The sequence below is a fragment of the Manis javanica genome, chromosome 16 (assembly GCF_040802235.1).
Source record: "Manis javanica isolate MJ-LG chromosome 16, MJ_LKY, whole genome shotgun sequence".
In the NCBI taxonomy this organism is placed as follows: domain Eukaryota; kingdom Metazoa; phylum Chordata; class Mammalia; order Pholidota; family Manidae; genus Manis; species Manis javanica.
This window is the reverse complement of record NC_133171.1, coordinates 25,538,391-25,561,511: the sequence shown is the minus strand read 5'-3', so window position 1 is coordinate 25,561,511 and position 23,121 is coordinate 25,538,391. Positions and strand designations below refer to the sequence as shown.

General features: G+C 40.5%; 3 long non-coding RNA genes across 4 annotated transcripts in view; 1 reads left to right on the top strand and 2 right to left on the bottom strand.

Moving 5' to 3' along the window:
* The window catches only part of LOC140846895 (uncharacterized), an 80,184-nt gene that overhangs the window by 46,502 nt on the left and 10,561 nt on the right, over positions 1-23,121 (top strand). The gene's annotated exons all lie outside the window — the stretch shown is intronic.
* Positions 1,225-23,121, bottom strand: part of LOC140846893 (uncharacterized) — a 34,827-nt gene continuing 12,930 nt past the window's right edge. The window contains exon 3 of the long non-coding RNA XR_012126394.1: positions 1,225-1,424. This is a non-coding gene — a long non-coding RNA (uncharacterized lncRNA). The remainder of the gene's footprint in view (positions 1,425-23,121) is intronic.
* Positions 12,795-17,229, bottom strand: LOC140846896 (uncharacterized). 2 transcript variants are annotated; one of them, XR_012126397.1, is made up of 4 exons: positions 17,214-17,229; positions 16,192-16,271; positions 15,195-15,319; positions 12,795-13,171 (listed from the first exon to the last, which is right to left on the bottom strand). It is a non-coding gene; the product is annotated as an uncharacterized lncRNA (long non-coding RNA). The 2 variants fall into 2 exon arrangements; XR_012126398.1 differs by lacking the exon at positions 12,795-13,171 and adding an exon at positions 14,763-14,947.

Here is a 23,121-nt window from a genome sequence, read left to right as displayed (position 1 = left end):
TTTAGAAACATTAGATAGAGATTTTAAAAATTGACCTTGCTTCTATTGAATTGTAAACTCTAAAATAACACATATCTAGAACCTACCGTTTCAGCAAAATGTTCAGTACTGTACTGATGGCTAAGAATGAAATTACCTCTTTGTGGAAGGAGAAAATACAAGATGTTCAAAAAGAGCCATTACAAAAATCCCTCCAACTAATCAATTGAGAGGGGCAGACCGCGGGTGACCATACCAACCGAGAGAGGCATGTGTCATGCATGTTAAGCCTTCTCTTTAAAATCGTGACAGCCAACTTGTATAAGCAAGAACCCATGGGTTTTTGGAATAAAAGGGCCTGTGTGATTTGGGATAAATCACTTAGGTTTCTCAAATCTTAGTTTTCTTGGCTTTAAAAGCAGGGAGGGAAATACTGTCCCCCACAGAGCTTGAGGAAATGAGATAATTTGTAAATTGGGGAGCAATCACATGAAAATGATTTTGGTTGGATGGACTTTCTGTCTGATGCCAGTTCTACTGATGCTGGTAATAATTGTTTCTTGAGCTCCTTCTGCACACGAGGCTCTCTGCTAAAGGCTCATAGTGCACCTCCTCTGATCTTTATGATAACCTCTTTGCTTCTTCAGTGACAATTCCTGCCTTCTGAGAGAGTTTAAACAATATCACACATAAACAATGTAAGATACAAAGGGACTTTACGGGAGGGAGGGAGAAAGAGGAAATCTTCTAGTTTTATGTATATGACAAAAAGGCAGTGATTTGGGAGAAAGGGATCAAATATAAAATTAGAGTTGTGGATCTGAGGCTGACAGATGTTAACGATGCTATTCATGAAGGGTAAAAACACCGTCCCTTTAAAAACCTGTGCCTTCTACACTTCCTTCACTGCTCTCGCAGACTTAATTCTGTAGTTTTCTAAGTGAAAGACATCTTGGTGAGAGACGGGGGGCAGAGGGACAGAGTGAAATGAACAGGAGGTAATGGGTTGTCTCCTGTCACCGGGGCCCAAGGAGAGTGGGAGACACCTGCCCCCAGGCCTCCCTTTGCTCACACGCTCTGATTTGATATTGGGGTTCAGGGGTGTGTTCAGCCGAGTGCTCCCCTCATGCTGCAAGCAAGCTTAGTTATGAATGACACAGTAGCATATTGTGTTTTAGATTAAAACACGTATGTTTTTGTTTTTTGAAGAACAATCAATTGGCAGCCTTCAAACAGACACATTGCAAAGTGTGGGGAAAACAGTACATTTGTGAATGAGAAAGTTAATCTCAAAACTGGAGCTCTTATTCTCGCACTGAAAAGTCAGAGGAATATCTCCGGCACAGTTCTGCTGAGCCTGAATACTGCTGCGATTGTCGTCATTCCAGCAAGCAGGGCCCGTCATATTCATGGCCTTTAGTCACATTTCCTTTGCAGGCCCGTTCCTAAAAATAAAAATGTCCATACATACATATTATATATACGCACACACATATACACATATGCTATGCATAAATATATAAAATAGATTATAATATATATATACATTACAAATATATGTAAAAATTATAACTGTGTTGTATAAAGATAAATATGTTAATTTTATATATTGAAAAATTTTATTTGACTTAAAAGTTCATTTTTCCTTCTGATTTTAAAAGAAATGAAAATATTTTCATGGGCTTTTACAAGTTTGATGGAAGGTCCCTAGGCATAATGGGTAAGTCAATCCTGATATAATTTACTTTTTAAATGATGAGTTCTGTAACGATGTTTATAAATGAGAATATCCTCTCATTCCATTTTTTAAATTAAGCTGCTTTTACCACATTTTGACATCAAGTATACAATACCTTGATAAAAGGAAAAGGGAATTTTCCTTACATTTCTAAGCTTGGCAACTGATGAAATGTTGTAGGGACATTTTTCTTGAAATTACAACCCCATCTACACAATTGTTTGAGCCCAAATGTTCGAGGAACAGAGTTGTTGACCAGATTTTTCTTCCTTCATTTCTTTTTGGTTTGCTAGTCTGTGTTTCTTCTGTGAAAGCCAATTTTCCGAGGAAAGTTATCCATTTTACCAATTTCTTTTCATTTATCAGCCAGAACTTTACTGTTCCTAAAACTTTTATCTGCTCTAAATCTGTAGTTGACTAATACTTTTCATTCTTAATGATCATATAGTTTTCTTTTCTTTGATTTCTGGTGCAAGCAAGTTGGTTAATTTTATCATCCTTTCAAGATCTTCAAAGTTTATTAATCAAATCTACCGTTCTGTTCCTTAATTTTTATTTCTGCTTTCATAAAAATAGTTTTTTGAATGCTTAGTTCATTTATTTATATTCTTTTAACTTAACCTAATAATGAAAAAATTTAAATGATATATTTTCTCCTGACTGTATCTTTGCTACATGTTACATGTTTTTGTCTACAATATTTTCTTTGGTGAGTTCTAAAAAGTCTTTGTTGTTGTCATTTTCTCACAATCCAAGATTTGTTTAGAAGAATTCCAGGCAATTTTTTATCATAGTTAAATCTTTAAAAAAAAATTCTATTTTCATTTCATTGTGCTAAAAATGTGGCCTGTACATTTTCTGCTTTGGTATTTACTGAGATTTTTTTCTGAACTAAGAATTTTTAAATATTCTGAAGACACTGGAAAATAAGATACATTCCTGTTTGGTAAAAGTTCAGTATAGACCTTTCAAGTCTACTTTATTAGCATTTGTACTATTCGGATCTTATGTCTTAAATGCTTATTTTGTGCCACATTAATTAGTCAAAGATTAAGGGAAATATGTTAAATATTTCTCCAGTTTTATATTTTTATGTTTCCTTTTATTATTTTATTGCTTTTTTTCTTTAAGTATCTCAGTGTGATGTATTCAGTTCATTAATGTTTATCAAAATTACATCTGCATAATGATTTGGACTCTTTGCCAAGGTAACACAGTCACTTCAATCCCATGGTTACTTTTCATCCGATGTTACTTTGTCTGATATTAACTGTGGCTTTCTTGCTTACTCTTTATTTGCCTACTATCCTTATGCTTATTTTTGTATCACTTTTTGTATATGTCACATGCTTACCCTGTCAGTGGATACTGTTTTTGACTTAGTGTGAGTTGTTTCTTTGTTTCCTTATGAGGGATATTTAACTCATTTACATTTTTCTTAAAACAAATACTGAAATTTCCTCCTATCATTTGGTTCTAAGCTATGGGTTTGGTTTTTGGTTTTGCTTCTGCAAAATATTGTAATCTTTGTCTTCTGGATATATGACTTTTCTTGTGTTCCTTTGTTGTGGTCTTCCTACTATTTTGAAAGCTGTATATATTATTTTTCATTTTCCTGATAGTTCCTAACTTTGCATTTTGTAACAGTAGCTTTAAGCTCTTTTTTTTTCTATTTACTAGGCACAAAAATGAAACAATATATTTTGATATAGAAATACCACAAAATATGTATATAATTCTGGAACAATTTCAACATCCCAAGAAGAAATCTTGCACCCATTGGCTGGCACTTCCCTTGGCAGCCACTAATCTACTTTCTGTCTGTAGATTTGCCTGCTAAGCAGCTATTCTTAAGGCAAGGTAAGTTCATCTTTGTGCCTTCATCTGGAATATCGCTCCCTCCTCCTCCAGCTTCGCTGGGACAAAGTCATACTCATCTTTTAAGACCCACATTAGATTTTACTAACATTTCCTCTATTGCTAGAAAAAGCAGCGGATGCCTTATCCTCATATGCATTGCATTTTTAATGCATAGTTACCATGACATCTGTAACATTGTGTTGCTCTTGCTCAGTGTTAAGTTCTTTGAATGTAGACTTAAAACATAGGGATAGTTTGTTCAGTTTTGTGTTTTTCCAGTCCCAGCTGCCACTCTCACATTAAAATATGCTCTCCTTCAATTTCTTCAGAAAACTACTCGTCCCACTCAAATTATTTCCCTCAGACATGGCTGGTCATCTGGGTATTTTCTGCCCATTCATGTTGCATCTACTTAAATCATAAACCCTATTCTCTTGGCTTCTGTTATTGGTTCAAACTTTGGCCATGTGACCCAATCAGAGCCAATCAGAACCCTCTCCTGAGGCTTTTATGTGTGAATCTGGTGAGAAAGAAGTCTGTTCTTTCCTCTTGGGCCAAATGCTCTAAGGATGCGACTTAGGTGGTCCCTGTGTATAGAAAAGCCAGAGATAATGAAGCAAGCTTCCCAAGAGAAGCTGAGGGAGATGGAGGGAAAAGGGAGGAGAGTCCTGAACGAACCATCTAGGTCCCAGGAGAAAGAGTTCAAAGAGTCGGTGCCCAAGCCAGCAGCTCCCCCTCCTCTACACCACGTGAGCTACGAAATTCCTCCACTTTAATACAGTATTATGCTTTATAAGGACACAGCTTTCTTACTTAACTCTAAGGCCCGTGCTTAATCACTGTATTGTAATACCGGGCACTAGATTTAAAGAAGAGCCGGGCTCTAGGCAGGCCTTCTGCTAACTCACAGAGTAACTCCTACAACTAATTCCATTTCTCTTGGCCTTGGTTTTCTCCTCTGTAAAATTAGGAGGTGGAAGGAAAATATCTTAAGGCTTCCTTCCTCTTTTCCACGGACTATGAATTTCTGTGGCCTGAGGCAATCCTCAAATGCACAAGGATCAAGCTTCCCAGACCTCTCCCACCTGACTTCAGTGCGCATTAAACGGAACAAAAACAAAACGATACTTGGTCTGCATCTCTTAACTTGAGCGCCGTGCCAAGGTTTGATTTGGGAAGTCCCACTGGTTTCACTGTCTATGGAATAAATAATGATACAATTCCTGGCTCACACTGTACACATTGTCCTCCTGGGCACATTCCCTTCCTGGGAATTCATATTTGAGAGTATAATGGCTTCTAGAAGAAGGACCTTTCAAGATGATTGCTTCTTAAAAAGCAGAGTGAAAACAGCAGAACTTACATCAAACTCATAGAAGTTTTTCCCCATATATACAAATCTGAACAGGAAGGGGGAAAGTCTCTGGCTCTTCTGGCCATCAGAGTTGTTGGTTGGTATTAGAAATCACAAGCTGTACTCTTATACATTCTTTATAACAATTGCGAGGTATATCCATGGAGTATTGTTCACATATGTGTGATGTGTACACATCATTCAAAAAGAGGACACGAGGAGCACCTCAGAATTTCCCTGTGCCTCTTTCCGATCACACACCACAACCATCCTCCTGACTTAACGCTGACCTGCTTTCTGTGTTAGTCATTCCTTTGCTTTTCTGTATAGTTGTGTCATCTGTGTGTATACCAGTGATGTCATGTTCAGTTTTGCCTGTTTCTGAGCTCTGTATAAAGGGAATAATCATACTATAAGCATTCTGCTGACTTGCTCTTTTCATTCCCATTATTCCTTTAAGATTCATCATGTCAAGTATGTACCTGTCAGTTTTTCCTTTGTCACTGATTAATAGTATTCCATGGTATTCAATATACCATAATTTATTTATCCATTCTACTGTTAGTGGATCCGTAGGCTATTCCTGTTTTTGTGTTATTTGGTCTTCTTTTCAGTTTTTACTTTAAAAACTATGAACATACATTTATTTCTTTTCTGATACATACACAAATGGTTTCTCTAGCATTTATGTGTAGGAGAGGGACTGTGGAATGTTAGGGAATCCTCATGCAGCTCCACTAAGCCAGTTTGGTTTTACTGATAGGTCAAAAAAAATTTAATCCATTATAAATATTCAACATTCTGAAGCATGAAAGGAGTCCTAATCCTGTTGAATCATAAAATCTGGCTCCCTGGCTGTCCTTTAAGCATAGTAAAGGAAAATTTTTCCCAGTTAGCCTTACATGGCTTTAACCACGATATTAGTAAGGCCCTCCAGCAGAGCAGAGAGTTACTGAGTTGGACTACTGAAATAAGGAGAAACTGTCCATTCCTAAGAACTAGAAGAAAATAAGCTTAGCAGTGGATAAGACTCCAGGAGATCATTCTGTTCTTAGAAAAATTATTTATAAAGATGGGCAGGTCTTGTTTCTTTTCTATTAGTATGTAGGTGTTGATGTTATTTCTGCCCCCTGAAGATGCCCAGCCTCCTGTGAACGCTGTAGCAGGAATGTAAGCTTACAAACCAGCAGAACCAAATAAAGAGCCTGTATTGAACTGGCCTCCCTGTCCTTGCCCAGCCTCATCACCCACCTCCCCCACCGCTTCCATCTGCTCCCTTTAGGTCCTTATCGGTTCCAGGAACAGCTCTTTGCTTGTGCTCTTGATGACACTCCATGGCAGTAACTGTGCGAAAGGGAAAATAGCTCTGAATTTTTAGGTAATTAATATCCCAAGGAATCTGTCACAGAAATATAAAAGACAAGACAGAGCTCATATTTGTTTTATGAGTATATGCTTTTTTCCATTGTGGAACCTCTTGGAAGTCATTCCAAACGCCCTCAAAAAGAGCTGCCTGACTGCCCCTGTTCGTAGTTGGTCCCGTTCTGAACGGCGCTGAGAGCTACTCCTCGTGACCGCGACTCCATGTGCACGAGGACCACTGTCAGCAGCCTAGGGAAAGGCGCAGCGCACCTCGCATGCCTGGCACCGCGACTGTTCACGTGGGTTTGAATTATGTTGTTATAAAGGACAAATCACGAGTAACATCACAGGTTAATCCTATGTAGCTTTTATAATCCTCTTAATCAATGGATATATAGATTTCAGCTATCATGGAGGTGAGAAGGAATCATTGATACTAAGTGTTTTTGAGATTTAAAAACATTGAGATATACTCTACAAAAGTCCACACTGCCAGAAGGATGGAAGCATATTTAGAAAAGAAAAATCTCTACAGATGTATCTTCTAGCTCTATCTGAGACAGCATTTTAAATTATTCAACAGAATACTTAACATTTGTACTTGAACATCTTATTTGTAAACAGATAAATTAGAGAACACCATTATTCAACAAGATTTCTCACATTGCAAAAAGAACATAGGGTCCCTTTTAGTTTCATCTTTGTAAACATTATAAATCACTAAATACTTAATAGGAAGAGGATCAAAAAGCTGAGTTGATTAAATATGAATCAGAAAATAAGATGAAGCAAAAATTGAATAGTATCTTTTCTTATTTACTGTCCAGGTTTTGAAAAATAGAGGTTCGTTTTTTTTTTCATTTTTCCCATTCAATTTTGTCACTTAAAAACACAGTTTCTTCCAACCAGAAAGTAATTATCAGCAGCCCTAAATATACATGTGGATGCATTTATTTTCTCTTCATTCGAGCAAAATTTCCTTGAGTGAGATTGATCTTTTTAAAATAGCAAAAAAGGACACCCGCTCCTTACAACTCAGTGTACTAATTGAACTCTTCAAAGAAAATAAAAATAACAAGAATGATTCCTCGTATGGCTAAGATTCAGCATAAGGATTTCTCTTGCTAACACACCTCAGAGAACTGTTATGGAAAATCACTAAACTGGCTTCTGACAGTGTTTTCATATACAAAACAAAATAGAAATGACAGTATTTTCATTACTGCTAATAATGAAAATATTGATGTCTAAATGTTTATACTCTGGAATTTATTTATCCATTTTGAGATGAGATGAGATGAGAGCTTGACGGAATAAAACATGTGTTGATCACAGATTTTTTTGTTTAATTTATAAAACCATCGCATCTAATGTCCTACATGAGGCTTAAGAACGTAGGAAGAAATAAAACAAATATACCAAGGAAATATACCAAGGAAAATGATAAACTTAAGAAAAATTCTTAATGAGATGATCTGAGGACTACGTACTCTTGTTTGCTTTTCCCCCACAAGTCGCTCAATAAGTGGGTGCTTGAGGACATTGGTGTAAACAGTGCCTTGGCCCTGGGGAAAGGTGGAATGAGAACTAACTCCTGAAAGAGGTCCTGAGGGCCTGGCTGAACGGGACAGTCCTTTGGTGTGAGTTGATGCCCTAGAGACCATGTGGAGGACAGTTTGTCCTTTGTGTCTGCTGTGTTTACAGATGTGAAAATATAGATACTGTAGCAAGCATACAGGGGGACAGCCATCTGAGAACACTGAAATCCGTTACATGGTTATTTCTTGCTTTTTCCTTTTCAGTAAAAAGCTTTCTCTTCCCGTAGGAAAATAAAATATTGCCATGCAAAGCCCTGGCTAGTAAGAGTTAGGGTCTGCCATTCCCTGTTTGGAGAGTGAGTGGGGCCTTTTGGGGAGTGTGGGCAGTCCCTGGCAAGCCCTATCTACTGATCAACAGGGGACACCTTACAAGGTCAGACTCCTGTAAAAGACTGGACCTAAATCTTTGTCATAACCACTCCAGAGATCACCTGTTCAGAAAGAAGACACAATTTCCTCTAGAGCAGGCAGTTCCCAGATCGTAATTGTTTCTCATTTTGAGAAGCCAGTGAAAGCTCATCTCTCCCCTCTAACACTTCCATGTTGCTTCCACACTGCAAAAAAAATACTCCATAGCTACCAGATAACTACATAGAGGTAACTTTAAAGTCTTTCATCTACTGGATTAAATTCATTTTCTCTCCAGAATTGAGAAGGCACGTCTTACGTGTTCAAACTTTGCCCATACTTTAAGAATATATCACAAACTTGCTCATCATAGATTTGATTAGGCATGAGACACCCAGAATTGCAATGCTTTACTTTCATTTTCTAAAAGAGCATAAACAAGCCAGCATGGACCACTATAAGACCATTCCTACTTTTTTTTGGCATCTGAGGTATTTAAGTTCTAATTTTGACTACTTTTACACAACCATGAAGATTCATGCCATTGCAATTTAGAATTTATCTAAATATAATGTTGAAGTGTGCCATCCTCAAGGCTAATATCTAGAAACAAGTCATTTAGGCCCGGGTGAATGCCCTGGGATAAAGGTTTCTCTAATTAAAATTGATTTATGTTACAAAGTACAATAACTCTCATGAAGTGATAAAAATTTTGTTTCTTGGAAAAACAACCCCTCAAAGAAGCTATGCCTAAAGTTGTAGAAATCCTCCAAATCGAGGTTGTGAAAGATCTAAGGACCACCTTACAAGTATCAGAGGTTTACTGAATCTGTGAATCCTTCTTGTTTTCATGGTATAAATTCAGTCCCTTCTAGAAGCTCTTGAAAGCACCGGGATTAGCACTCTGAATGACAATTGACCAAAAAGGAGAAAAACCAGTCAAGAAAGTATCAAAAAATGCAGAAAAGAATTCAGTGGTTCATATAACCCAGGAGGCCGGGGGAGCAGGTGTGGCTGCAGTGTGCCTGGGCGCCCAGGTTGGTAGGTGTCGCTGAGACCCCCCCCTGCAGGTTGGCGCCTCCCATGGTTCTTCCTGAAGCCAGGACACCTGCGAGCGTCGCATCTTTCCGACCTCAGGGCTCACGGAGAGGGGATCTGCTGGCATCTCGGCGTTCCCAGTGCCACGTTTCATTACATTGCATTGGGTGTGACTGCATCACACGACCATCCCTCAAGCTGCTACTGGGGCCCAGAGGATACCAGACTCCGGGGTGCCTCGGCCCCTGGGCCCAGCCCAAGCTGCGGACAGAGGCCCATCTGAGCCAAAGCAAAGAGAATGAACAAAGTGAGACGAACACTGGAGTGTTGGGCCAGAAAGAGGATGGCCACCGGGGACCGAAACCTCAGGGTTCTGCAGGCGTATGACCCGTTCATGGCTATGCCTTTGCTATTCTTTCTGCCTTCGTCCCTTCAAGATTCAGTCCCAGCATTAGTGTCTGCCTCGGGGCCTCAGCATGAGGCCCGTGTGTGCCTTCCTACAGGGTTCACCTACCTGCAGGGACACTCGGATCACAGCTGGTCTGACCATTCGTGTGTGTCACTCTCTCCTGCTCAGCCCAACCCTCCCACACATCTTTTATCCCCCAGGGGCTGTCACAGTGCATGAGATATGACAGGTGGCCAAGAAACACTTTGTTGAACTACTACTGGTAATTATTATATAAAAATGATTGCGTCCTCTTATGTGCTAGGTGTTGTAGCAAGTTTGGAAGAAATGCATACGTACACACTTAGGAGACGGAATTACAGCGTGAGAGAGAGAATGAAGGGGTAAATGTAAAAAACTCACTATGGAAGTCCCGGAACAGATTCTCTTCCAAGTATTTTTTGCCTTTTCATCCATGAGTAAAATGCCTTTTCACCAACAGTAGAAATGTACTTTATGTCACAAATCTCCCATCATCCAATCATGTATAATAATGGAAGTGAAATTTTTACAAAAATAATACTTACCTTTACTATATATGGTGTCTTTTAATATGTTTTCTATAACTATTCCATTTTTAATTGTTGGCTGTAAACCACTACATTTATTTGACTCATTTTGGAAAACACTGCTTTAGTAATTTTAGCATATTTGATTTATTCAGGTTATCTTTCACACAGCTCATGTAAATAATTAAGACTGTAGGTAAAAAAGTAAATAAGCAATTTCTTTAATTTTTAGGGCCATGCAAAACTCAGTGATTCCCTAAATATGTGATCCTCAGTGCCAGTGTCCCCACTACATTTTAATGACAACAAACAGCTTGGCATGAGAATCTTTTGAACATGTTTCACATGCATGGAAGTCACCGGAAGCAGACTGCGTGACCTGATGCAGGATACGCAGTCACTGGGCTGGTCGGCTCCCATTTCCAGCGGGTCTGAACATAGAATCCCTGTTTCCTGTTGTGAAAGAGTTCAAGCTCTCTGCTGGCGCTCCGTGTCTACTAAGCATGCTTTCATTCTTTGTTTTTTAATAAAATAGTTTAGTATAAAATACAACTATGGGATAGTTTTCTTGAGGTGTAGCTAGTGACAGGAATCAATTCAACATATATATGAAGAACCACTCCAGGATATTACTTTCTTCTCTATTTCTAGAAAACTCTATTACTGTGAGTAAGTCACATATAGTTCTCCTGTCACCATGGTGTTTGGCAAGGGCAGTCATAATGTTTCTTCTTTAATCTTAAGAAGCATATGTCTGCCAACTTTTATGTTGCTTCATGAAAAGTAATAAATATTGTACTTCATATGTCAGCATTTCAGTACCTGGTAAAAGAGAAAGCATTCATTGTTTTTCTAAATGAAACAGCAAAAAATTTAGAAAGATAAAGAGACTTTCCCAGTGTCTCATTATAGAAACAAATTTCTCTTAAAAAAAGAAGTCTGTCACAAGTACTACACCAGAAATGGGGATATTCATCCTGATATATGTCTCCATCACTAAAGTTCTAAATATTTTAAATTGAGACTTTGTGAAGCACACTTATGTAAATAAGTGTTTTGTTTTTAAATAATTTATATTTCAAAGCAAGATTTAAGCTGTATTGAGAAATCTGTCAAAATTAAATTTTCTATCCCTATCGTCCTGCTAAGTATAGTAACACAGCTGCCATGAATCCTAAATTTGAATATACAGCTTTCATAAGTGGGGCATAGAATGCCATTCTTGAATATAATACCCGCATGTGTACCAAGTCCTCTTGATGTTCCAAGGCCCTGCGTTTCCTTAGTACAGTCGACAGTGATACTAATACTGAAGACTCCAGGCCGGTGTACAGAGGAGGAAGGCTATGTGATTTCCATATTCATACAGGTGTTTTTCTAAATGTTTTTGAAGAATTGGAGAATTGTTTACACCATAAAATGTCAAAACTATTTCTTAGAAATTTTCCATATTATCTGGTGGACTGAGAAAAACAGCTAAAGGTGGTGATTATTTTTTTCTGCCCAGGAGGGCAGCCCTACCCAGGGTGTGGGAGATCAAGCAGGGCGCACAGGGTGTCCACGTGGTGGGGAAGGGGAGGGAGGGAGCTGCAGAACAGCCGTCCAGTGCAGGGGCCCGCACCTAAGTGGAGGATGAGCAGATGTGATGTGAGTGACGCGGCGCCCCGCGCCTCCAGCGGGATGCGGAAGGGCCAGCTCAGGGCCAGCAGTGACGACAGCCTGGCCAGCGGTTTCGGAGCCAGAGCAGAGCAAGGGGGGCTCAGTGAGGGAGAGACAACAGCGACTGGTGAGTGGTTACGCGCGGGCTGGGGGGTAGATCACATGCGGAAGTGCAGTGGGGATGGCAGGGCCAGGTCCCCAGGGGGCCAGCTACACCAGGCTAGAGCAGGAAGAGGCGTGCAAACACGGAAAGGGAGAAAACCAGGATGAACTCTGTGGTTTTGCTTCAGAACTGGAGATATTGGTATGAATTTGTGTTTAACAACGTGTTGAGAGAACACTGAAATAGTTATGGTGGTAAATGAGTGTGGAGTAGGGTTCTCCAGAGAAACAGAACCACTGAGGTGTGTGTGTGTGCGTGTGCGTGCACGTGTGTGTGTGTCTTATTTATTATAAGTATTTGGTTCACATGAGTTTGGAGGCTGACAAATCTCAAGATCTGCAGTCAGCTAGTCAGAGACCCAGGAAGCCGATGGTGCAGTTCTAGTCTGAAGGCCCAAAAAGTGCTGGTGTTCAGGTTTGAGCCCAAAGGCAGAAAATAACCAATGTCCCAGTTCAAAGACAGTCAAGCAGGAGGTAAACTCCATGAGAGCACAGACCTTGTCTGTGTTTTTCTTTACATATTCCTAACTCTTATTGGGGAAAAACACCCCAATAAATAATTCCTTGGATGAAGGACCACCCTGTAAGACTACAGGCTCCTTGAGGACAGACTCTACCTTAATAATCTGTTTACATGGTATCCTCCCTGCCATATCAAAGGTAGTAATCTCACTAATTCACTCAACAGATATTTATTTCAGTATCCAAGGCACTGTGCATTAGATGCAAGTGAGAAAAACACAGCCTCGTGACAAAAACATGCAGCCCGCCAGGAAAGCCCCCAAGTGTGCAAATACAATTTGATAGCCCCAAGGTTAGGAGGTGGGAAGTTGTCCAGCCTTCAGAATCATCCTTTACTTTGGTCATCTAATATAAACTAATTAAAAACCCATGCCAAGTGAATCCAGCAGCCTTCTGATAGTGCTAAAAATTCATTAGGGGGTGGGAGTGCTTAGTTTCAGAAGCCACTTGTCCCCTCTTGCTCAAGGTCCCTGCCCCAAGTCCCATTCTCAGGGTCCTCATGCTGTCTTCCTTCCTATGACTGTTGTCCGCTATCCCCCCCAACAAAGGAAATTCTCTCTTCCGTCAAACACAAACTTGCTGTATGCAGCTGACCTGTAATGAAGATTTGGGGATTTAGAAAATATAAGTCAGAACAGAAAACAGTCTATTAAATAATGGGTCTGAAAGACTTCTCCCCAACATAAACTCCTCGCTAGTCTCTTTCCCCTCAGTCTCCAACCTAGCACCATATCGCTAGACCCCAACCTACACCTAGGGAGGTTTTTCTCCCAGAAAATGCCCATTAGTTTGTTATCCAGAAAACTGAGCTTCCCTTGTATCACATTTTCTCTCCTAAATAAGTCTATTTCATTTGCAAGGGGTCTGCTAATAGGGTTTCTTAAACAGAAGACCTATCCTCTTCCCTTGAGGGAGAGTAACTATTTGAACAGAGCAGTTGCCATCTCCCTCATTTTAGAGAACTGACTTCTGTCAACATTGTCTAATATTACATTTAGTTTTAGGTTAAACATACTGCAGAACTGACCCACTGCAACTGTTTACACTGAAATCTTTAAGTCTTTCTGAAGAGTTGTCTTTCAGCTGTATCCCTGTCATTTTATACTTGTTTATTTGGAGTTTTGACCAAAGAACAGACACTTATTCCTGATAAATTTCATCTTATTATATTTGGCCCATCATTTCAGCATGTCAAGATCTTTTAGAATCTAAGTTCTGGCATGCAATATTTTCACCATCCCTGCCAACTTCATGTCAAAGCAACTTGCTTAAGAATATTCTCTATCCTCTCATAAGCCACCAAAAATGGCTAATAGGCCTGTGCTGTTTTGTTCCAGGATTCCAACAGCTAAAAAAGAAGATAAAAATCACCAGATGAGACATCTAAGGACAAATATCTTTAGCTAGGGAGAGAAGGTCTCAGGTTCGGACATGTGTCTGCCATTTCTCTTTGATAATCGCTTCACTACTTACTTTGAGGTATGGGGTTTCCACCATCCGAGAGGGGAAATGAAATCTGGAATGGGTGGGTACCTCAAAATATATTTTAATGCAGCTGGGCCAGGGCTAATTTAAGGCAAGCGAGAAGCCAAAGACAAAACATTTAAGGAGTCACTCACTCTCAGGGTCTTGCAAGAGCAGGATGGCCTTGTGCAGTTGCGGGAACGAGCACCCCCTTAGTTTGGCACCCTAGCCGTCCCCTTGCCAGCCTAGCCAAAGTCTCATAATGGGGAGGAACAAGATCTTGTAGAAGGTGTCTTTGCCAGGCTCACTCCTTCAGCCTGGGCTTGCGCTGACCTACCGCCCCCTGCCTCGTTGCTAGCTGAAGCCCCGCAGTGAATCCTGGCCATCTTCAAGCAAGGCAGGACCGGTCCTCAGCCCCTTTCTCTAGTGATCCAAGACCCCAGTTATTGAGAGGGGGTGCCAGCATCAGAAATAATGAGAAATCGGCATAACCCATCTTTTTATTAAGAACATAGACCAAAAAGGCCAGGTTTGTTATTTAATACATTTTGCAACCTTCTGTGCCGGCCACTGCTTTGCTCTGCTTTCCCCATTTCCCTGCAGTTTGGTGCACCAGTACTATCATTTCCCGGAAAGCCGGATTGAGAACCAATTCTGGCTTCAGTGCATGGGGGTCCTCTTAGCAGCCCTGTATTGGTGCATGCAATCAATGTGTTCTGTCCAGACCTGCTCAGCCAGCCACATTTTCTGGGGGTCGGCATTGCAACCATGCGTGGAAGTCTCCATTCCCCAGGACCGATGCCGAAGCGATCATGTAGCCGGAAGCCACAGCATTTCTCCTTCCCTGTTTCCTCCTGCCCATGGCTTGTGCACCAGTGCCCCTGCGTGCTGTGGGGACTGTGTTCTCTGTTCACAGAGAATTTTTGTATTACAAAATGGTGTGTCCCTTCTATGCTGTTTTTATAAAGCTCTTTACTTGGGTGAATACACACATATCCTAACTCTTAGGCTTTTTAATAGTAGGTATTTCATCGTTAGTCCATGAATGGATGAATGATCTAATGAGCATGGGCAGGAGCCACTAGGTGCCCAACACCCAGGAAGCTGTGACTGCATTAACTGAGCTGCTAATCAGGTCACAGTGTAGAAATACCTGGGAGCCAGGCAGACGGCGGCCTCGACAGCTGGGGGTGTCCACGAAGCCATCCCTCGCCAGCTACATGCATCGCTTCACTCAAGCTCCCTGGTTGGCAGAGTCATAATAGGCAAGTTTAATGCCTGGTGAATTAAGGGATTCAGAGAAAGACAGTAATAATAATTCAGATTCATGTGTGTGTGAGGCATGTACGTGCATGCACACACACACACACACACACGCACACACACAAAGTAGATATAACTTATAAAGGGCAGCTAGTCCCAGAAGAAACTAAATTGCTTGCCATTCTGGCATGCTCCAGTTATCCCCCTTTTCACTGTTCAGCACTGAGTAGCTAAGATAGATTCTCAATGAAGGTAAGGTAGATTATTGTGCTAACTTTATGAAACTCAGGATCTCTCCTTAATGTTTTAAATTTTTATCAACTTGGATTAAAATGCAATGGCTTTATTTCTGTATTTATCAATTCCCTTATGTTATTTTCACAAGTCCTATCTGCTCTTTCAGCAAGAATTCTAAGATATTATTAAATATTACAATAGGCACTAGGAATGCAGCTGTCAAAATGTCGCTAACCCCTACCTTCATAGAATGCATAAACTAGACGGATGGACAGAATTAACCTGTACTTAAGGAAACATTTGGTTAAACATGTATTATATCTCATCTCCAACCAACACCACCATTAAAATTTTATGAACCTACTCTCTGGAAAAAGAAAGAGGAGATAAGTCATAAGCAGATGAGAGATTTTAGCCAACTTATGAAATACACAGGAGAGGTGGTGAAAAAATCTCTGCCTATAATACAGAGAGACTTATCATCCAAATTCACCTTTAATGCAGAACCTAGGCAATGCTTTTACCTGAAAACTGCCCTCACTCAATAGAAGCTAAAGTTAGGCATAAGCTAAAAATATGAGGAATAATCGAATACATGTATGTAGAACAGCCAACTGCCCCCCCACCACCACCACATGCATCCTCCCCACCTGCAAGTGAAAGTGCTTGAGAGCCTTCTTTCTTCAACTCCCCAGGCAGGAGGGTACTTTGCTAAAGAAGTTGAACAGACCTAGAGAAAATAAAGTTTCCCCAGCATGAGAAACTTAAATGTAAGGTCCCCTGACCATTATTCTAAAGAACCTGTGCCTGTCAGTTAGCACTGTCCACATACAGTTAACACATATCCAGAACTGTCAATCAGCTGTTTTTTAAGCCAGCTTTTGGTATCACAACCAACCAAGATGCATAAGAAGTTGGAGAAAGTCTTCAACGTGCAAGAGGGACAAAAATAAATGAACATAAAACTAGCTTCAAAACAAAATTAAACAACGATATACTCCTACTTGCTATCCTCAGAGTCCATGAAGAAGTTGTCTCCACATGACAAGAATAGGGACCTACAACCAGAGAACTCGGTTCTTGCCTGTGAAACACATTGCTGCCAAAAATGTCATAGGGTGGATCAAACAATACAGATGAGGAATTCTCCCAGAACATACAACAGAAAAATGAAGGGGCTGAAGATGTGGGAGAAACAGAAGCCCAGAGAAACAAGCCGAGAGGGTCCACCGTCTGATTAATAGGATCAAACCTCTAGAGGTAAGAGCAGATAAAACCAGGTGGGAGAAAGGATCAAACAGTAGAAGGCAAAATCCCCAGCATTAAAGGATTCAAAACCTCCAAACTGAAAGAGGCCAGTGAATAACCAGAACAGTTAAATAAAATGAACCACATCTGGATTCCTCAATTCTGAAATTTGGGAGCAAGCAATCTGGAGAGAAGGTTTAAAACCTTTCAGAAAGGAGAAGTCAGGCACGTGCAGACGAGGGGGATGCATAAGCATGAGTGCTTTGTTCGGTTCTTTGTTTTCATCGGCAGCACTGGATACTGGAAGATACTGAAGCACTGTCCCAGGAGTTCGGGGGGAAAATTATTTTCAGCCTAAAGCTGTATCAAATGAGTCCATAGAACTTTTTAAGAAGTTTCAGACGTGAGGAATCAGAAAAATTACCTTTCTAAACTGGCAGGTGAAGGAACGTCTCCAGATGTCAGGTATGCTCAGGTTTAGAAAAGAGTAAGTACAGAGAGGGTCAGAGGGATGGCAGATAAGGGTGTGGCCTTGTGTGAGGATGGCAGTTAAAATGTCCCGCCGCATGGAATAAATAACCACGGCCTATCCACAGAGCCTGAGCAAGCAAATGTCACACAAGACCGTGCGTTGGCATGTCCATAATGTGTAACAAAAACAGATTACAAGATAATAATTTGCCAGTAACATATACTACATGTATATACCATATATAGGTACATACCTATACATAGTATATATATACACACACACACACACACACACCACACACCATTTATATATATACACCCTTTGTATGTGTATGTATACTCTCTTTATATATACCACATATATACGTGGTATATATATGTGTGTGTATATATATATATATATGTGCATAAGCCCAAACCTCTGCGCTGCAGCTCCTATCGCTGAGTCTTCATGAAAGTCACTGTCTACCGAGGGGACGTGCTCCCCGTCCCAAAGGCCCAGGGCTGCCTTTGCTGTCCGACCTTCCCAGGCCGTTCCGTGTTGCTGGCTGCCCTCCTCCTCAGTCTCCCTTCCCCCTCCTCCCTGGGCCCTGCCCCCTCTGCCCGCCCCTTCAGGGTCACGCCGCTGTTGACAGCACTGCCCTCAGCCGGTGGGGCCGTTCTCTCCACTCTTTTCCTGGGCAGCCCTCCACACCCCTGAGTTTCACCTCCATCTACATGCTGCTCACTCCGGCGTTCATATTTCCAGTTCGGATTTCTCTCATGGCCTCAGAAGCCTTCCGCCCAGCTGCCAGGGACATGTGTCCCCTCAGGTGTAAGAGCGGATCCATGAGCTCCCTCGGCGCCTCCAGGCACGGCTGTACTCCCTGTACCCTCTCTCACGTTTCCCAAGCCGGCAGTCCCCAGCCTGGTCTCCCTCTGCTTCATTGCCAGGAGGTCAGGCTAGGACTCCGTTTCCCTTGCGCGGGGGCCTCCTCACCACTCCTGCTACCGTGGCTTTTGCATGGATCCTCTGTTCACTTACATCTTAACTACAGTGATGCAATGACTTCCAAGGGCTCTTCTAACCTCCCGTCCCGTCCAACTCCCTGCATACCCCTCCCCAAACACACACACACACTGCGGCTGGAGTGATTTTCCTAAAACGCAGACTGTCCCCTCATTCTCTTGCTCATGATCGTTGAACATTTCCCAGTTGCCCGGAATAGAAATCTTATCGCGTAAAAGGCTCTGTGGTTTGATCCTTTCTCACCAGTCAGGACTCAGTTTTTCCCATTGCTTCCTAGACTGCAGACACTGTGTGGGCACTGCCTTCCCAGAAAAGACCTTCTTCCCCTGTGCCTTCTTCACCTGTCCTCCTTCTGAGCCTTCGGGCATCAGCTTGAGTACTTCCTTAAGGAGGTCTTCCAGAAGCCCCACTATGTGTAATTTTGTTTACTCATAAGTTTCTTTTATTAAACTGTGAAATCATAATGGAAGGAACTGCATTTTTCATTTCCATTAGATTGAATACTGTGAGATTGTTGTTTTTAGATCATATATTAACAATTTCATGTAATTTAACTGGATATATCCCAGCACTTAACATAATACCTGGCACTTAATGAATGTTAGGAAATGTTTTGTTCAGAGAAAGAATAAATTTTACCAACGTTGGGTAGGGAGGAATTACTTTGTTAACATCAGGATTTGAAATTTATCTGCACAGTTTAGGAATAAAGACTTCCTTGTTATAGCATAAGATCAAATGTTTAGTATTTTAAATCAGAAACAACTGTCATTTAAATCAGCAAAGTATGTTAGATTAATTATTCCAGCTATGCTATTGTTTCTGAAACTCACAGAATCCCTCTAACTCAAGAAAGGAATCATTAGTTGGAATATGGGACACACTTAATATCAAAGAAAGACGCACTTAAGCTCGTAACATAAATTAGAGTGGTTTTTTTTATAAGATCTATATAAAGAGGCTTTTTTCCTGTAAAAGAGAGAAATAGCAAATATCCTGAATATCCTGTCTTCTGCCTCCCTGTAGTTAATTTTCAGTTAACAGTATGTGGTAAGATCAATCACTTTTTCAGTCATTCTTGGCTTACATGGATGTTTAAAAGGAGGCTACCTGCTGAATTGGAAATGAAAAAACATTGATTGGACAAAGTGAAATCAACTGGACTTTTTAGTGTTTTACAGCTGTTTGTTTCCTGCTAACTTTCAAATGGGTTGACTGATCTTGATCAAATTTGCTGCACTTCACTTTTAAGTATTAAGATCAAGAACCATCTTAGCAGAACCTTTCCAGTATGCAAAGTTTCTCTTTAGGAAATCCCTAGCGTCAGGTAAGACTAGAACATTTCTTTTGTTTTGAGAGGGCATCTCTCATATTTATTGATCAAATGGTTGTTAACAACAATAAAATTCTGTATAGGGGAGTCAGTGCTCAATGCACAATCATTAATCCACCCCAAGCCTAATTGTCAGTCTCCAGTCTTCTGAAGCATAACGAACAAGTTCTTACATGGTGAACAAATTCTTACATAGTGAATAAGTTCTTACATGGTGAACAGAACAAGGGCAGTCATCACAGAAACTTTCAGTTTTGATCACGCATTATGAACTATAAACAATCAGGTCAAGTATGAATATTCGTTTGATTTTTATACTTGATTTATATGTGGGTCCCACATTTCTCCCTTTATTATTATTATTATTTTTAATAAAATGCTGAGGTGGTAGGTAGATGCAAGATAAAGGTAGAAAACATAGTTTAGTGTTGTAAGAGAGCAAATGTAGATGATCAGGTGTGTGCCTGTAGACTATGTGTTAATCCAAGCTAGATAAGGGCAATAAAACATCCATGGATGCAGCAGATTTCTCTCAGAACAGGGGGGTGAGGTTCTAAGCCTCACCTCTGTTGATCCCCAATTTCTCACCTGATGGCCCCCATGCAACTGTGCCTGTCTTAGGTTGTTCCTCCCTTGAGGAATCTTACCCATCTCTGGCTAACCAGTCATCTTCCGGGGCCATACAGGGAAATGTAAAGTTGGTAAGTGAGAGAGAAGCAATATTGTTTGAAAAGGTTAGCTTTTTACTTCTTTGCAGATTTATGCCCTGTGGCTTCTATGCCCAGCATTTGTTATGAGGTATCTTTACCACTTGGAGGAATTATGATACTTGGTAAATTCGATATGAGGCACGAATTCTATTTAAGGGTTGTAATTAGGAAGGAAGAAGAAAAGCTATAGAAGTAGCAGGTGGAAGAAAACATGGGAAGATTGATTATTTCTTTGACATATCTTCTTGTAGAGTAACTTAAGCGTGTATATGTTTTAAGCTACTAATTAAATTGCGCTCACATATTAACATAATAGGAATACAGTTACATAACCAAAGCAGATCTATAATTATCAGCCATCTCCAGTGAAACCAAGAAAACCAGTTAGGCATCCTAGGCATTTGTGAAAATTTATCTATGATATTATGGATATTGTCCAAACGTACTTGAACAGTCTGAGAGAAATCAGACAAATTAAAACAACCCATTCCTGGGAACTGTTCACATCCCATATGTTCTTTTAACAGTAGATAGTCTGTAGTTGTAAGATTTTGGAGCGCTACAACTTGCACTTCTCCTAATTCTTGGTTGAGTTCCAACAGTACAGATCCAGTCAAATTTGTTGTTTTCCTGTATGCACAGGCCAGCTTAGATATCTCCTTCTTCATTCCCATGGCAAGTCCAGGAACCGGTGGGATGAATGCAGCTACAGCTGTAGCAGCACCTGGATCTTTGTTGAGGTTTTTTATGATCATCTTCTGGTATGACTCTTCCAGAGAGTGCTGATGTTGGAAGTTCTTCCTCATATCATATCTTAGTTCATTTTCTGGGTAGCCAAATTAGGCTTTGATCCTCTGTATAAACACAAACAGACCCTTTGCCCACACTTTGATATGCCCTTTATACCATTGTATAGAACTCATTGGAGGTCACCACACAGGAACTACTTTTTTTTTTTTAAGAGAAAGGAATATTATCACAAAAATGTACCTCCATAGCCGATCATCTGACACCCTTTAAGTGATCAAAATTAAGGATATGTAAAGCATGCATTAATTGTTGATTTACAGTTAGTTTATACTATCAGGGAGTAATCCCCCTTTTCTTTCTTTTTTTTTGTTATCATTAATCTACACTTACATGAAGAATGTTATGTTTACTAGGCTCTCCCCTATACCAGGTCCCCCCTATAAACCCCGTTACAGTCACTGTCCATCAGCATAGCAAAATGTTGTAGAATCCCTACTTGTCCTCTCTGTGTTGTGCAGCCCACCCTCCCCTTTCTCCCTCCCCACCATCTTAATATCCCCCTTCTTCTTCCGCCCCCTTATCCCTCCCTACCCACCCATCCTCCCCAGTCCCTTTCCCTTTGGTACTTGTTAGTCCATTTTTGGGTTCTGTGATTCCGCTGCTGTTTTGTTCCTTCAGTTTTTCCTTTGTTGTTATACTCCACAGAGGAGTGAAATCATTTGGTATTTCTCTTTCTCAGCTTGGCTTATTTCACTGAGCATAATACCCTCCAGCTCCATCCAAGTTGCTGCAAATGGTAGGATTTGCCCTCTTCTTATGGCTGACTAGTATTCCATTGTGTATATGTACCACATCTTCTTTATCCATTCATCTATCGATGGACATTTAGGTAATTCCTGGGTCAAATGGCAAGTCTGTTTTGAGCATTTTGATGCACCTCCATACTGCTTTCCACAATGGTTGAACTAATTTACATTCCCACCAGCAGTATAGGAGGGTTCCCCGTTCTCCACAGCCTCGCCAACATTTGTTGTTGTTTGTCTTTTGGATGGCAGCTATCCTTACTGGTGTGAGGTGATACCTCATTGTAGTTTTAATTTGCATTTCTCTGATAATTAGCGATGTGGAGCATCTTTTCATGTGTCTGTTGGCCATCTGTATTTCTTTTTTGGAGAACTGTCTGTTCAGATCCTCTGCCCATTTCTTAATTGGGTTATTTGGTTTTTTTTTTGTTGAGGTGTGTGAGCTTTTTTTTTTGCATGTGAGCTCTTTATATATTCTGGACATCAAGCCTTTATCGGATCTGTCATTTACAAATATATTCTCCCATACTGTAGGGTTCCTTTTTGTTCTGTTGATGGTGTCTTTCGCTGTACAGAAGCTTTTCAGCTTGATATAGTCCCACTTGTTCATTTTTGCTGTTGTTTTCCTTGCCCGGGGAGATATATTCAAGAAGAGGTCACTCAGTTTATGTCTAAGAGGTTTTTGCCAATATGTTTTTTTCCAACAGTTAAATGGTTTCATGACTTACATTCAGGTCTTTGATCCATTTTGAGTTTACTTTTGTGTATGGGGTTAGACAATGGTCCAGTTTCATTCTCCTACATGTAGCTGTCCAGTTTTGCCAGCACCATCTGTTGAAGAGACTGTCATTTCGCCATTGTATGTCCATGGCTCCTTTATCAAATATTAATTGACCATATATGTTTGGGTTAATGTCTGGAGTCTCTAATCTGCTCCACTGGTCTGTGGCTCTGTTCTTGTGCCAGTACCAAATTGTCTTGATTACTATGGCTTTATAGTAGAGCTTGAAGTTGGGGAGTGAGATCCCCCCTACTTTATTCTTCTTTCTCAGGATTACTTTGGCTATTCGGGGGTCTTTGGTGTTTCCATATGAATTTTTGACTTATTTGTTCCAGATCATTGAAGAATGTTGCTGGTAGTTTGATAGGGATTGCATCAAATCTGTATATTGCTTTGGGCAGGATGGCCATTTTGACGATATTAATTCTTCCTAGCCATGAGCATGGGATGAGTTTCCATTTGTTAGTGTCCTGTT